Below are 16,465 nucleotides of genomic sequence, written 5' to 3' on the forward strand. Positions count from 1 at the left end.
CACACACACATATAACCGTACACTGAAATGCACAACACACACACTTATATACATATCAATACATACATGGAGCATAAATTTATTTTATTAATTTGTTCTGGAGAAAGAGCAGTGTCCATCTTCATTTCAGGTCCTTCATGACCAGTGAGATCGGCACATTCGTACGCACGCACGCATGCACACACACAAACACACACACACGCTCTCTCCCCCTCTCTCTCTCATTCACTAATACTCTTCTATGTAAGTACATCGGTAATTGACTTAGCGACATGCTACTTAACTCGTAAAACGCCATAACACGAAAAATCATTAAAAGAATTTATTCGCTTATATCCGTTTTAACAAATGGTTTGTCCATATTTTCACATGTATTTTATTTGATTTTCCACTTCAGTGGTGAGTTTCAGGTGTATTAAAAAAAAAAGAAAATTATACCTTGAAGTATGTTCCTTGAAACGGATGTAAAGTCGGATAAAGTTACTGAAGTTGGGGTTTATTTCTTAATAAACAATGTGAAGTTGAAAAACACGTAATTCGAAACAACGTAAGTTGAGTTTTGTCCGTATATACATACATCCATGTATCTATCTATCTATCTATCTATCTATCTATCTATCTATCTCTCTCTCTCTCTCTCTCTCTCTATATATATATATATATATATATATATATATATATATATATATATATATATATATATATAGAGAGAGAGAGGAGAGAGAGAGAGAGAGAGAGAATTATCGTACTTTGAAAGATGCTCCTATATTTCACAAACATATACATACACATAAGTATTAAGACTTTAACAACACGAGTCGTTCCCCCTGCAAACACGCTTTGCGTTTTTCTTTGCTCTTATTGAAAACGGTGAAAATATCAAGTATTTTCGTGTGTGTTATTGAGTAGATCATGATTTTGGTAATGAATAAATGAAAATAAGATGCGTGTTTTGAGGGTTGTTTTCGGTAAGAAATCAAACACATGTCCTTGGACAATTAGCAACTCATTTCTCGGTGTTTTCAAATAATTTTGTGTTCCAGCATGGCCACTGTCATTAGACTGAAACATATAAAAGAATAAGAGAATATGTTGACATGCTGTTACGTTTCATCAGTCACATGAAAAATCGTAAATGTGGAACTCAGAATTACTGTTCAACAGGCTTCGGTTTATAATCTATCTATCTATCTATCTATCTATCTATCTATCTATCTATCTATCTATCTATCTATCTATCTATCTATCTATCTATCTGTCTGTCTGTCTGTCTGTCTGTCTGTCTGTCTGTCTGTCTGACTGACTGTCTGTCTGCGTGTCTGTCTGTCCATGAGCGGCTTTTCCTCGGAAGCGTACGGAAATACGCGAAACTAGACGTCTAGTCTGAGAGATTCTCGATTCGGTCATGGGGTGGTTTCTTCCCCTATCAGAACATGTGTACACATTTGCGCTCTTCCTACGGCACAAGGAGTATTTTACTTCCATTTGTAGCAATGTAGGTGTCCCGACACCCTTAGGCACATTTAGTGACGATTGGATTTTTCCTTTATGGCATTACATTGCGCCCAGCTGTTTATTTTAATTTATACACATACATACATACATACATACATACATACATACATACATACATACATACATACATATATATATATATATATATAATATATATATTATATATATATATCTATATCTATATCTATATATATATATATATATAATGTGTATGTATGGTTATGTATACGTGTATGTATATATGTATGCTTGTATGTGTGTGAGTATATCTGTTATATATAACAGTACACACACACACCACACACACACACACATACAATGTTTCGCCATTTCCTCTCCTACAGCTGAGATAAGAGATTTCAATAAATTTCTGTATGCTTGTTTTATGTTTGAGTCCATCATAATAATACTTCAGTTGCTTTCATCTAGTATACATACATACATATATATATATATATATATATATATATATATATATATATATAATATATATATATATCTTACATTACTTCGTATTCAAATACAATTTTCAAAACGCAGTCCGAAATTGTACTGTGAAGCAGACAAAATAGCAAGTCTAATTAGGCAAGGGATATATTATAAACTTCATAATATATATACCGTCAATCAAAAACATTTATGTAATTTAGAGATACTGATGGTGGGTGTGATGAAAGTAGTGAGATATATCTTTAGAGGCAGTTGAAAAATGGTTAGAGACAGTTTAAAAAACGGGTAGCTAAAGATATAATCGTTTTTCTAACAAGTAGAGAAAACAATATTTTTCTTGGAACTTCTCCAAGTTATTTTATTGAAAATACAAGAATATTTATTCCCCGGCGGTTGTAAAGCATTTAAAGAGAATATTCATAATTTCAAAAGACGAAATTCTAATAATAAATAAATATTAAAACCCACCCTCCGTGCAGAACTAGCGTGAAGTTTCTTGTGGTCGATTCGTAATTAATCTCGAGAGTCGTCTTAGTTTCATTTTATTACCCGTTTCACCTTTCTTTCTCAACCTCCATCTATGGATTTATTGATATTACTTTCTCAATGATTCTGCTCTTGTTTGTCTCCAAGTAAACTCTGCTCAAGAATATCAATTATCAAATGTGTCCATCCGTGAGTATTCAGTTTTTTTCATTCTGGAAATAACGTATCAATTCACAGCCATTGGAGCGCGAAGTGCTCCTCACGAACGCACCTTCATGAGATGGTTGTGATCTGTAAACAGTTTTCAGTAGCAACCGGAAAGAGACATATGAACACGCAATGCGCATGTCAAAATAAAATGGATAAGAAAAATAAAAATGCAATGCAAATGTCAAACAAATGATGGTCTGCATGCCCCGTCTGATACCACTATCACGCAGCTTTGCTGCGATTTTCTTGTTAGAAAGGTTTTAAATAATAATAAATGCGCCCTTTTAAAGCCTAGCCAGGATCATGGGCCCGGTTTCCCGGTTTCTATAGCGTATGTGTTTCCCAGCTGGATGGGACGCCAGTCTGTCGCAGCGTAACTCATTTTTGCCAGCTGGGTGGACTGGAGCAACGTTAAATGAAGTGTTTTGCTCAAGAACACAACGCGTCGCCCGTTCCAGGAATCGAAACCACAATCTTACGATCATGATGCTGACTCCCTAACTACTAAGCCATGCGCCTCCACATAGAAAGGTTTTAGCATGATATAAAAGAAATTTGGTTATTATTTCTCCTAAGTGCTTACTCTTTGACAGGATTAAGGATTGGTTGTGTAATTGTGCGTAGACTGTGGTTTGGAATTTGGTAAATTACTGAATGATTCCAGATCACAGGGGAGTGACATGATAGTTACCATCCATTGCGTCTAGATTTTCCAATAATAGGGCATCCACATTCATGAGTAACAATGATATTTACGTTACAGGAATCAACCCGTGTCGAATGCGTAGATGAGTTTATTCGAAGAAAAATGATTATCGAGTGAAAACCATTATGGCCAGTCGGTAACGAAGGCAAGAGTAATAGTGAAGGTCCTTCCATGAGACCGATGGTAGTTTACCATCCATTAATGTCCAGATGGCCAGATTTCTTCTGGCACTGTGATGGTTACGAAGTGAAATTCTCAACCACTCAACATGGTCCGGTTCCCTTATTGTTCCAAGTCAGGTAATTTCGATTAATTTTCATTGAAATTATGTAACTTGTTACACGAAAGTAATTCGAAAAAAAAACCTAGTAAATTTTTGCTTTTTTTATTATCAGATCCTTTCACTTAGATCAATTGTCATCATATTATTAAATAAATCATAACTGGCTCAATCCAAGATAACACTCTTAAATTAACATTCTTCATATGCGAACAAAGCATATCAGATGAATTGTCACATAGTTACATTTTTCTAAGTCTTTGTCGGAGATGCATTCGAAGAGAGGAAGACAGAAGCGAAAGAGAAAGACAGCACTCAGTATTTGCTATACACCTTAGTATTTATTGGTGTACCGATGGAAAAAAAAATACTCTGTGCATGTAATAGATCTTATTTATTAGTTCGAAAGCTTGTTATTTCACTCTCTTCTCGGAAGGTTTCGATCGTGTGCCCTCGTTTATATGACAGAGAGAATTATCATCGGCACGCACACATATATGCAGGTATACATAAGTGTATGCGTTCATGCAATCTCTCTCTCTCTCTCTCTCTCTCTCTCTCTCTATCTATCTGTCCCTCTCTCTCTATATATATTGTTATATTTACGGATGGTCATATTTTGCCAATTAAACACATGCATTATATATTTCGGTCTTCACTTAAACTTTATTACAATTGTTTTAGTTTCTGTTGTCAGAGTTCTTTCGTCACACATTTTGTGACCTCTTCAACAACTCTCTATCCCACGTGTCTCCTCTTGTTCTGCTTTATCGGCAAAAATATGACCACCGCCAAGTATAACAATATATGTTTCAACACATGATTTCACATCAAGATTCTTGCAAAACGAATATATATATATGTACAAACACACACACACACACACACACACACACACAACACACACACACACATGACGAGAGGAGATTGACAGAGTCGGATAGATTAATTGCAGTGTTCGTCCTGGCTTCCAGCGCCCTGAGGCCTACCTTATCTTTCATTCTCTTGGGCCGGTAAATAAAGTACTAATTAAATACTGGTTGAATTATTTACTCTCTTCCCCCACCCCAGTCTCCTTCTCTTTATCTCTTTCGTTCATACATATGCTCACACACACACACACCACACACACATGTATGCTCCCCTTTTCTCTCACTCTATGAAATAAATTGGCTGTGTTCAGATCTACCGAGGAATAGGACATGTCAGGTGTCTAAACATAGAAGTCAAAATACTTCTAAGCTATGGAAGAATCATTAAATTAATACAGACATGATAGGAAAAAAATTAGTGAACAAGAATAGCGTTTTACCTCCGCCAAGGATGTAAGGGCTTATGTAGTACCCTAGTATATATAAATATATTTATATATATTGTATATAATTATTTATTAGCCTATACGGTTCTTATGCTCGCGGCCACTAACGTTATTTTTTTCAGAAATAATATCGTTCTTTTATAATTATAAATAATTTCACATGGTTCGTTTGTTTCAATGGTGTTCGGTTATTCAAATGAATTTACAGGCATGGTTGCAGTAAATTCTGACAGCTGTCCCTAGCAGATCTGACTGAAGAGAATCAAGCGCCTTTGGTGCTAAATTGGAAATCCTGATATCAAATTAATTGACATTCCTCCTGCATCCTCGGCGGAGATAAGACGCTATACTTGTTCACTAAAATTTTTTTTCCTATCATGCCTGTATTAATTTAGTGATTCTTCTGTAGCTTAGAAGTGTTTTGACTCCTTGACTTCAATTTTTAGCGAAGCAAATGTTTATGTAGTACCCTAGCACATATATATATATTATTATATATATTATTTTATATATAAAGACCCCCTTCGGTCATGAGTGACCATGGGTTTGCACCTAGAGAGTTACCCTCTGAGGCACAAGTCTGGGCAAGGTTGTTTTTATGGAAGACCAGTAGTCGCCCATGCATACCGGCCTCCCCTCTCCACGCCACCAGTGTTATCCAAGGGAAAGACAAAGGTCGATACAGCTTGGCACCAGTGACGTCGCAACTCATTTCTACAGCTGAGTGAACTGGAGCAACGTGAAATAAAGTGCTTTGCTCAAGAACACAACACGCAGCCCGGTCCGGGATTCGAACTCACAACCTCACGATCGTAAGCTCGACGCTCTAACCACTGAGCCATATATAGATAGATAGATAGATAGATAGATAGATAGATAGATAGATAGATAGATAGTTAGATAGATAGACAGACAGACAGAGATACACATGTACACATACATACACACACAAACACACACACACACGCAAATACAATAATATATGACTTACATATTCGATCACATGACTAGTAGCTACCAATCAGCTTCGTTGGTGTATTTCGCAACTGTATTCCTTTGAGTATACTAAACAAGAATTACTGTCAGGACGTTATTTGAAACTTAGAGGTATTGCTGGTTGTTTGAATATCTCTAAGGCATTTACTCTGGAACTTATATTCCTGTACAACAAAGTTGCATGACTACAACAGGCCAGATCGATAAGGTGGAAATCTTAAATCTGAAGAATCCTTCTATATGATAGGAGCAGGCATGGTTGTGTCTTTAAGAAGCTTGATTTGCAACCAAGTGCTTTCTAGTTCAATCAATCCCACTGTACGGCACTTTAGGCAAGTGTTTTCTACTATAGCCTTGGGACAACCAATATCTTGTGAGTGAATTTGGTAGACGGAAAGTGGAACAAATCCACCGCGCGCGCGTGTGTATATGTACATACATACATGCATACATACATACATACATACATACAAACATACATAATACATACATACATACATACATACATACATACATATATACATACGTACATACACATATATTTGTGTTTGTCTAGCTTTGTGTTTCTCCCTCTATAAACCGATTCACAACCAGTGTTGGTTTGTTTACGTTCCGGTAAATTAGCGGCTCGGCAAAAGATATCCATTGAATAAGTACTAGATTGCAAAAACAAAAAAAAAAAAGAAAGAAAAACGTACTGTAGTCGATTTGTTTGACTAAACCCTTTAATGCAGTGCTCTAACATGGCTGCAGTTTAATGAGTGAAACAAGTAAAAGGTAAACGGGAGATGTACTCCGTCTTTCATTGTCCGCACGAGGAGTTTTAGGTGGGCAATTTAAACTGGTCGTGTGCATACGTGCATATATATGCATGTATACGTTAGTATATGTAAATATTCGTATGTTGTATATATATATATATGTATTTATTTGCTATCTGCATATATTCCACTGATGAAGGCAAAGCATTTCTTATACAGAGTCAGAAATCCGAGATATGGAATTATCCAGTAATATTTTTGGCTAGTTTATTTTATCTCTTTGTCTTCTCTCCTGATGCTATTTGAACATTTAATGTGGTTTTAGAGTCAAGTTTTGGCTACTATATCTAGCATGGTGGTATCTCTTAGATATCCTTAATCATAATTTTATCTACTATGCAGTGTAGGAATGTAATTTGACCTCAGTGTTTGATTGGTACTTTATTTCATCAATGCCCGGAAGGATCAAAGGCTAAGTAGTCCTTGACGGTTTTGAGTTCAGAATGTAAAGGACAGTTATTACATAGTACAAAACATTTTGTACGACGCACTAACGATTCTACCAACCCACTGATTCTGAATTATTTTCACTCTCTATTTAATTTTCAACAATCCACTCGAACTGGCAATAGAAAAAGCTACTTTAGAGCAATTTCGTTACTGTTTGCAGCGAATGTGTGACGCTGTATGAGTATTTGATCCAAACAGGGTCGGATTAACGCTGACAGATGTACAAAGCACAGCCCTAGATGAGGGCCCCACGTTATGCATATATTGGTTCATAGATATAATTTTATGACAGAAGTACTTAATGCTAAATAATAGATTAAATATTCAGCTTCAGGTCCCTCGCAGACTTTGGTGCCTGGGGTTGCTTCATAATATTCTGGGTGGGCACTAATTTGCAATAATGCTAAAATGGAGTTTCGAAATAAGTGTATCAATGTAACTCTGATTGTGCACTATTGAATAAAAAGAGGCGGTGCCGTTCTGTGCATCCCCTTAGCGACGGACATGTCTAGTTTATTTTTTTCCGAGTGAGACCATACGATATTAAATATAACTTTGTATTTTAAAGTTTCCCTTAATATTAAATAGTAAAAACGATAACTGACACTCAGTCGGTTACGATGACAAGGATTGCAATTGATGCGATCAATGGAACAGCCCGCTCGTGAAATTAACAAGTGGCTGAGCACTCCACAGACACGTGTACCGTTAACGTAGTTCTCAGGAAGATTCAGCGTGACACAGAATGTGACAAGGCTGGCCCTTTGAAATACTGGTACAACTCATTTTTGTCAGCTGAGTGGACTGGAGCGACGTGAAATAAAGTGCCTTGCTCAAGGACACAACGCGATACCGGGAATCGAACTCACGACCTCGAGATCGTGAGCTGAATACCCCTAATAACTAAGTTATGCGCCTTCACAGTAAAAACAGTTCGTGAGTTTTGGAGTTTTGGAGAGTAATGAGTGACCACTTAGTCGACAGTACTTCCAGATCAAAGTCTCAGTTGTGGATCAAATGGTGTAGCGGCTAAGGCATACAGGACTCGGAGAGAACTGGACTTTAAAAAGAATGTCACATATTTAGGTGTGTAGATATGTCCTGATATGACATGAATCAATCCCTTTTTGCTTAAAAGTTGGGTTAAACAGGCGCTGTGCCTTGAAAGTAAGCTTCGGTGAGCAGGAGACTTATTAGATTTTAAGTAGCTTCGGTAAGACAGACGATCAGTGCAATTTGGAATTGGCCCATCAGGCATCTAATCACAAATATATATGTATGTGCACGCACACCCACACACACATACACAAATAAATACAAATACATATATTTCGCACTCAGAGATAAACATGGAAGTAGAAAATCACACAGAGAGTTTTGAGAGAGTTAGGTACCCGAGAATTATAATAAATAACTTTCACCAGAGTCCGCGAGTATCGGTGATATATAAACCAATAGTAGACATTGATGAGAAAGCTCGTGGCTTAGCGATTCGGGGCTAGCGCTCATGATCGTAAGACTGTAGTTTCGATTCATCTACGGGATGATGCGTTGTGTTATTATTGAGCAAAACACTTCATATTACATTGCTCCGGTTCACTTAGCTGGTAAAAATGAGTAACCCTGTGGCTGATCGGCATCCCGTCCAGTGAAGGAGAATATTAAACGCTACAGAACTCAGGAAACCGACCTTATGAGCCTATGGCTCATGAAGGACCTTTAATCCTTTTTCTGTATAGAGACGAACTTGTTTTAGGCTGAGTAGTAAAGGGTGTGCGTTCGATTTGACATGGCATTTCATTTCACATTGCTTGTATCTACTGAGTTGAAAACGATTCATATATGCCGCAGAATGGCACCTCGCAGGCTATTATCCCTACATCTAACAAATGCGTTGTCAATGGTTCTAGATAAAATCACTAGGAATAATCACGAGAACTAGAAGTATCGTGATAGCGTAGGCCGTCACGATATTCCTAATGGGATGTAAATGTATGAGATGAGTGTTGCTGTGTCATGCATGACATGAAATTGATACTCACCAGTTACGCAATTTCTTTGTATGTCCTTTTTTTTTTCAGTCTTTCAGAGCTCCAAAAAAGACTCTAAAAGCCTTGTATACATTATTCGAGTGCTATGACGTTATTTATTTATTGTTTATCTTATAACTCAGTTTGAGAATATTAGATGCTTCCTATAGATCAACCAATAATTTACTGCTTTTCTGAGTGGGACAGTAACAAAAGAAGAAAGCGTGTAGACCTCGGTGTAACGAGATAAATATATATAACATATGTAGTAGGTATATAAAGAAGGCAAATCTACCTATTTTCCCTAGATTGGAAAACAAAAACATGGTAAACAGGTTTCATCGATTTTCGGATCCTATTCGGTTCCCATTCGAGGTATCTGCATCAATCTGACCATTCATACCAAACAGTCACTCTTTATATATACTCAACAAATCCGGTAGCTACAAAGAAGTGGGGCTACTAATTTGCATACCGTAAGTGTTTAACGTTTTATTTAATATCAATACCACCGTGCTGTGAGATCGAACCCAAAGCACATAGTTTCAAAGCGAAATTCTTTATCATATGGCTATTCGTTCGGTTATATTAAGAGTACGAAAGATAAATATTTTCCTGGACTGAACGCTTGTCGACCTCAGTCAATAGCTCTAGTCGATGAGGCGGCAAGCTAGTAGAATTGTTAGCACGCCAGGAAAAATGCTTAGTGGTATTTCGTCTGCCGCTACGTTCTGAGTTCAAATTTCGCCGAGGTCGACTTTGCCTTTCATCCTTTCGGGATCGATAAATTAAGTACCAGTTACGCACTGGGGTCAATATAATCGACTTAATCCGTTTGTCTGTCCTTGTTTGTCCTCTCTGTATTTAGCCCCTTGTGGGTAATAAAGAAATAGGTCTGTCGCTACGTTCTGAGTTCAAATTTCGCCGAGGTCGACTTTGCCTTTCATCCTTTCGGGGTCGATAAATTAAGTACCAGTTACGCACTGGGGTCAATATAATCGACTTAATCTGTTTGTCTGTCCTTGTTTGTCCTCTCTGTATTTAGCCCCTTGTGGGTAATAAAGAAATCGGTATTTTGTCTGTCGCTACATTCTGAGTTCAAATTTCGCCGAGGTCGACTTTGCCTTTCATCTTTTCGGGGTCGATAAATTAAGTACCAGTTACGCACTGAGGTCTATATAATCGACTTAATCCGTTTGTCTGTCTTTGTTTGCCCTCTCTGTGTTTAGCCCCTTGTGGGTAGTAAAGAAATAGGTATTTCGACCGCCTCTACATTCTGAGTTGAAATGCCACCAGGGTCGACTTTGCCTTTCATCGGTTTGGAGTTGATAAAATAAGTACCAGTTGAGCACTGGGGTTTGATGTAATCGAGTTATCCCTTCCCCGATACTGCTGGCCTTTTGCCAAAATTTGAAATCAATATTTCCAGATGTTCATAGAGCTGAAGATTGACAGAATAGTTACGTATACGTTCTTAGTTCGAATACTGCCAAGGTCAACTTTGCTCTTAATCTTTATGAGATCGATAAAATAAAGCACCATTCAAGCTTTCGCGTTGATTTAATCGACTATACCCTCCCACAGAACATATGACCTTGTGCTAATGTCAGAAATCAATATTTTCTGATGATCTGAAATCAATTACTAAATAGAAGCGAGGTGTGCATAAGAATTAAATGCAACGCAAGCCAAATATTTTATATGGAAATCATTTTAGCTTCTGTTAGTCTCATGTCACATCGACTTAACCGGTTCGCGTCAACTAGTTATATGTACTAAGATCGATTTAATCGAGTATGACTCATACATTCACAAAGACAAATTAGGTCTTTTGCTTAAATAAAAGACAAAAACAATGCGTCATTATTATCGTTGACAAACTTGTACAACGTTTGCTAAATTGCAGGAAAGAAAAAAAATCAATAAAGCTGTTTGAAAATTCTCTGTTATGTAACCTATTTTCCTCACATGTTTGTATTTTTAGCTAACTTTTGATCAGTTTCTTTGGCAAACGTTTTTCAGTTACTATAGTCTATGAGTAAGATTTGACATCAAGGAAAAACGAGTACTTGTTAGTTGACGTGAAGTCCTACCAAAGAAAATATATAGTTATATATGAGTGGAAATAGGAAAGATAAGATTAACGGCCCGGAAATCTCAAACTGTACATTAGCATTAGCATTAGCAATAACTTATCTCGAAAATTTACATAAGTTGGTTGCACTTATTTATTTATTATATATTTGTTTATTTACATTTTTTTTTTATTTACCGGAGCACTTCTAATGTCAGTAATAAATTCTGGATGCAATAATTCCAATAATTATTTTAGCTGCAACATGTAATTCAATGAATTTCAGTACACTAGAGTTGCAATTCATTGCAATTCAATGCAGTACAAGATAGTTTAACTGAATGGCGGAATGATGGCGATGTAGGGAATGAATAATGAATAATGAAACATGGTTTACCGAAGCACTAGCAAAATTAATACTCCAATTAATTGATTACTTGTTGTGAAAGCAAATCGTCTCACCAAGCACCATGAAAAGACAATGTTTTTCTTTGCTTTTGCAATTTACTTGATCGTTTAAACACAAACAACAAATTAATGTCGAAGACGATGTTTCGCAATTAGATTTGGAGCCCCATTCACAGATTCGTCAATTGCTGGTTGCCAGCCTATCATTTACTTTAATGTGTCTGCGTTATTGTTTCTGGCTCTCGTTTTCAATCTGCCTCTACGCATTCTCTTATAAATTGCCAGGCGGAAGGAGAACATTTATAGTATAGTGTAATCATTATTTACACACACTCGCTCACCTTATTTCCTCTTTCCCTGTGTGTGTAGGTGGGTATATATATATATATATATATATATAATATATATATATATATATATATATATATATATATATATATATATATATATATATTATATATATAATATATATATATATATATATGTATGAAGGAGAGACTTAAAATCACCCCCTCTTTTTTATGCTATATTGCTGCAAGCACAAATCACTAAATTATACATTTTAATACAATTTTATTTTATAATTAGAAAAAAAAAAAAAAATGTAGGAAATAAAGGAGTTTTGCTTTTTTAAAAATAGTTGTTCAGTAGCTCAACCATTTAACTCATCCGTCTGATTTAAGTTTTATAGAAGAGGGTGGCTAACGAGATATTTTCTTTCATGAAATGATTTCATTTGCCTGCAACTTTTCCCACTTTCGATTATGAGCATGCTGTATTTTTCCTTTCTTTTATATATATGTATATATATATGTATATATATATATATATATATATATATATATATATATATATATATATATAAATTAGAAAAAAACCAACTTTTATCAATTCAATAATGAAAAAGTTTGGAATAGTATTCCCTCATATTATTATTATTATTATTATTATTATTATTATTATTATTATTATTATTATTAATATTATTATTATTATTATTGTTATTATTATTATATATACATATATATATAAACACACACACACACACACACACACACACATATGTACGAGAGAGTAACCCAAAGAAACTTTACAATATTATTTTATTCACTTAGTTTTACATGTTTACACTTTTATCACCTTCAAAGTATTATATATTTGAAGTGATGCCGTTTAACTCCTCCGTGTTTTTTCTTTCACCTCTTCTACAACTGCAAATTCTGTAGAATCTGCTTTCGTCACCAGTGATGACCTTCGAAAAAGATCAAGATCAATTTCCAACTGTTCTTTCAGTTTAAGACACGCAGTCAGTCGTGACTGCTTTTAATCTTCTGTGAGTCAGCGAAGCACACATTTTGATGCAACTCCTTTCATTTGCAATTCCTTGCTCAAAATTCATTGGCAGAAGCTCCAGGACACACCAGTCATATCAACAAATTTGACAATGGCTCGGCGATGGTTCATGAATTTTTGTGATGTTTTCATTTATTCAGGAGATCGACAGCCGCCCTGAATGAGGTTGGCCCCCAAACGACAAGTGACCATTCCTAAAGCGTGAAAACCACTTGTAAACTTGTATATTGCTCATGGCAGCGTCCTTGTAAGCTGAGGGTTGCATCAAGTGGCCTCCAGCGGCGGAAGCCAGAACTACAACGGGCTTGTCTCACAAAGAACATTTCCAGATACTTTTGGGTACCTCCTCGTATATATTATATATATATATATATATATATATATATATATATATATATATATATGTATGTATGTATGTATAATATAATATATATATAATATATATATGATATACCATGTAACATACCAAGTATCATCTTATTTCTCTCTCTCTCTCCCTCTCCCTCTCTCTCTATAAATATATATATATATATATATATATATATATATATATATATATATATATATATATATTCTTTTATTCTTTTATTTGCTCCAGTCATTTGACTGCGGCCATGCTGGGGTCATGCTGGAGCACCGCCTTTAGCCGAACAAATCGATCCTTGGACTTATTCTTTGTAGGCCTAGTACTTATTCTACCGATCTCTTTTGCCGAACCGCTAAGTTACGGGGGGGACGTAAACTCACCAACATCGGTTGTCAAACGATGGTAGGAGGACAAACACAGACTCACAAACATATATATACGATGGGCTTCTTTTAGCTTCCGTCTACCAAATCTATTCACAAGCTTTGGTCGGCCCGAGGCTATAGTAGAAGACACTTGCCCATGGTGCCACGCAGTGGGACTGTACCTGGAACCACGTGGCTGGGAAGCAAGCTTCTTACCACACAGCCACGCCCACATCTCCATATAAGAAGGGGATGTAATCTAAAAAATCACGAATGCTCCACAGTAATCATATGATTAAGGAAAAGGAGGGGACTTATTATCTAGAGATAAGCGGACAGTCGCGATATCTTATACATATATAAAAACAAGTTGTCTGTTTGTCTGTTTGTGTTAAGTTGTCGTCTACCCCTGTTAACGAATTTTCGTGACACTTTGCAAACATGCTAAAGTAGCATCCAGTCTGTTACTAGGCTCATTGAAGTTTAATAAAAATCTATAAATGGATGGCCAGGGCCCTTAGAAGGGACCAACGTATATAATCATTACCAGACAAAGGAAATAACCCATTCATTTTCCTATATACATATCAAATGAAAAAATGTATAAAATATACTTCTTGATTTATTAAACTAGCATTCTACATTATCTGGACTTTCTTACAAGAAATTGTCAGACAAGGTCAGTGATTTTATTTGGTATAAATCAAGGTATGTTTATTTCTTAGTATTTGAACTGTAAGAGTTATTTTCGCAGTTTATCCAGTACAACCCTTAAACAAGTAAATAGTATTTTCCTAAACAATAGATCTACTTATTTCAGTTAGTGACTTATTCACGAATATACCACGAATGACGCCTTTCATGTAACTTCAGCCTATTGACAAGTGCTGCATGAAGAACTGTTCTGCTTTTAGACAAATGCACTGTTATCACAAATGTCATACCCTGTTTACATGTAGGAACACCTTCTTAATTTATATAGATAGATGTGTTAATGTTTGTAATGATGTACTCTATGTAACAACCAACCACACAAGCAGACAGAAATCGCCGTTTATCTATCAATAACATTGCAATCTGCACTGTATTCATACAGTTAACACGCTGTTTACATGTAAGAACATTTTCTTAATTCATATTGATAGCTGTGGTGATGTTTTCGTAAGTGTTGTAAATGTACTGATTATCTATGTCACTTTAAAATCTATATGCAAATTTATTTGTATGTCTACTGTAAAACAAAATGTCAATCTGTTTCTACATTCATTGTAAATCTATTTTAACACTAGCACCACTGAGGGTAATATTCCTTTGGAACGCACAAAAGCCCTTTTCAGTGTTACCTATTTTGAATTGTTATTATCTCATATCTGATTAGCCTGTTATTAGATAACATGCTTCACGATTTTGGTATACATATCCTATTGGTATTTCCTCCTAAGTTCTATATACTCAGGGAACGCATTAAAGCCCTTTTCGGGGCTACTTTATTTGAATTCTTACTATCGGGTAACTAATTTTATGTTATTACGTAACTGACTTCACAATTTGTGTGTTCATAACTTATTGTGATTTCCTAAAAACACCATGCTATGCAAGATGTTTCTGTATTCTCTGCAAATGCACAAAAACCGTTTTCAGAGCTACATACTTTATATTGTTGTTATTGGATTAGCGAAACAATTACGAGAACGGAACCAAGGGATAAGCTGCGCTTTCCAGGAATTACCGGGTACGTCAGCTATATATATATATATATATATATATATATATATATATAGTTAATCCAAACAAGAAAACACAGAAAAAAGGAGAAAAAAAAGGAGAAAAAAAAGGAGAAAAAAAGGAGAAAAAACAAAGGAGAAAAAAGGAGAAAAAAAACACAGCAACGCAGGACGTGGAACAATTAAAGTATTATTGACGCTCAGGAAAGAAGGGAAGGAGGGTTCAACGTTTCGAGCGGAGCTCTTCGTCGGAAACAAGGAGAAGGAAAGATCCCAAGAAAGGAAGATAGAGGAAAAAATATTTGAGCTGGTGGTGCTCAAGAGATCACATGTTGAAAGAACAGAAGTTGAGAGGTAGTCGAATCATGGTTTTTAAAAGCAAGAGAGTTTCAAAAAAGGAATGCGTGTGTGTGTGTGTGCAGGGATGACAAGTGTGTTTGTGCGTGCGTGTGTGTGTGTGTGTGTGTATTTTTGGTGAATAATAAGCAATGACAAAGTCAGCTGTCATAAGGCACTCCTTTATATATATATATATATATATATATATATATATATATACATTTGCTATCGAAAACTTTGATTAAATTGGAGCAAAGCTTGCAAAATAATGAAACGTAGGGAAACACTTAAACGTTATATATTGTGTAATCTTATAAATAGCTGTTTCAAGATAAAATCAGTGACCAGGGAATTGTTTGTTACTCGTAAAAAAGAAAAGTGTAATTTTCAGGGTAGAAAAATTATTTCTAAATAAACATTTATGTTTCCATTAAGGAATTAGATATTGAACTAAATTTCGGACGACGTACAAATCATACTCCGAGGTAAAATTCCCGTATTAAAAAAAAAAAAAATGTTGCAGCTATGGAAATTTTTTATCTATGAATAGATATGTGAAACTCAAAAGAAAAA

At 35.6% G+C, this 16,465-nt stretch overlaps 1 long non-coding RNA gene across 1 annotated transcript; it reads left to right on the forward strand.

Moving 5' to 3' along the window:
* The first annotated feature begins 549 nt into the window (after positions 1–549).
* Positions 550–12,330, forward strand: LOC118763731. The gene is made up of 3 exons (XR_004999486.1): positions 550–561; positions 7,372–7,378; positions 12,242–12,330. It is a non-coding gene; the product is annotated as an uncharacterized LOC118763731 (long non-coding RNA).
* Positions 12,331–16,465: the final 4,135 nt, after the last annotated feature.

The sequence above is a fragment of the Octopus sinensis genome, linkage group LG6 (assembly GCF_006345805.1).
Source record: "Octopus sinensis linkage group LG6, ASM634580v1, whole genome shotgun sequence".
In the NCBI taxonomy this organism is placed as follows: Eukaryota; Metazoa; Mollusca; class Cephalopoda; order Octopoda; family Octopodidae; genus Octopus; species Octopus sinensis.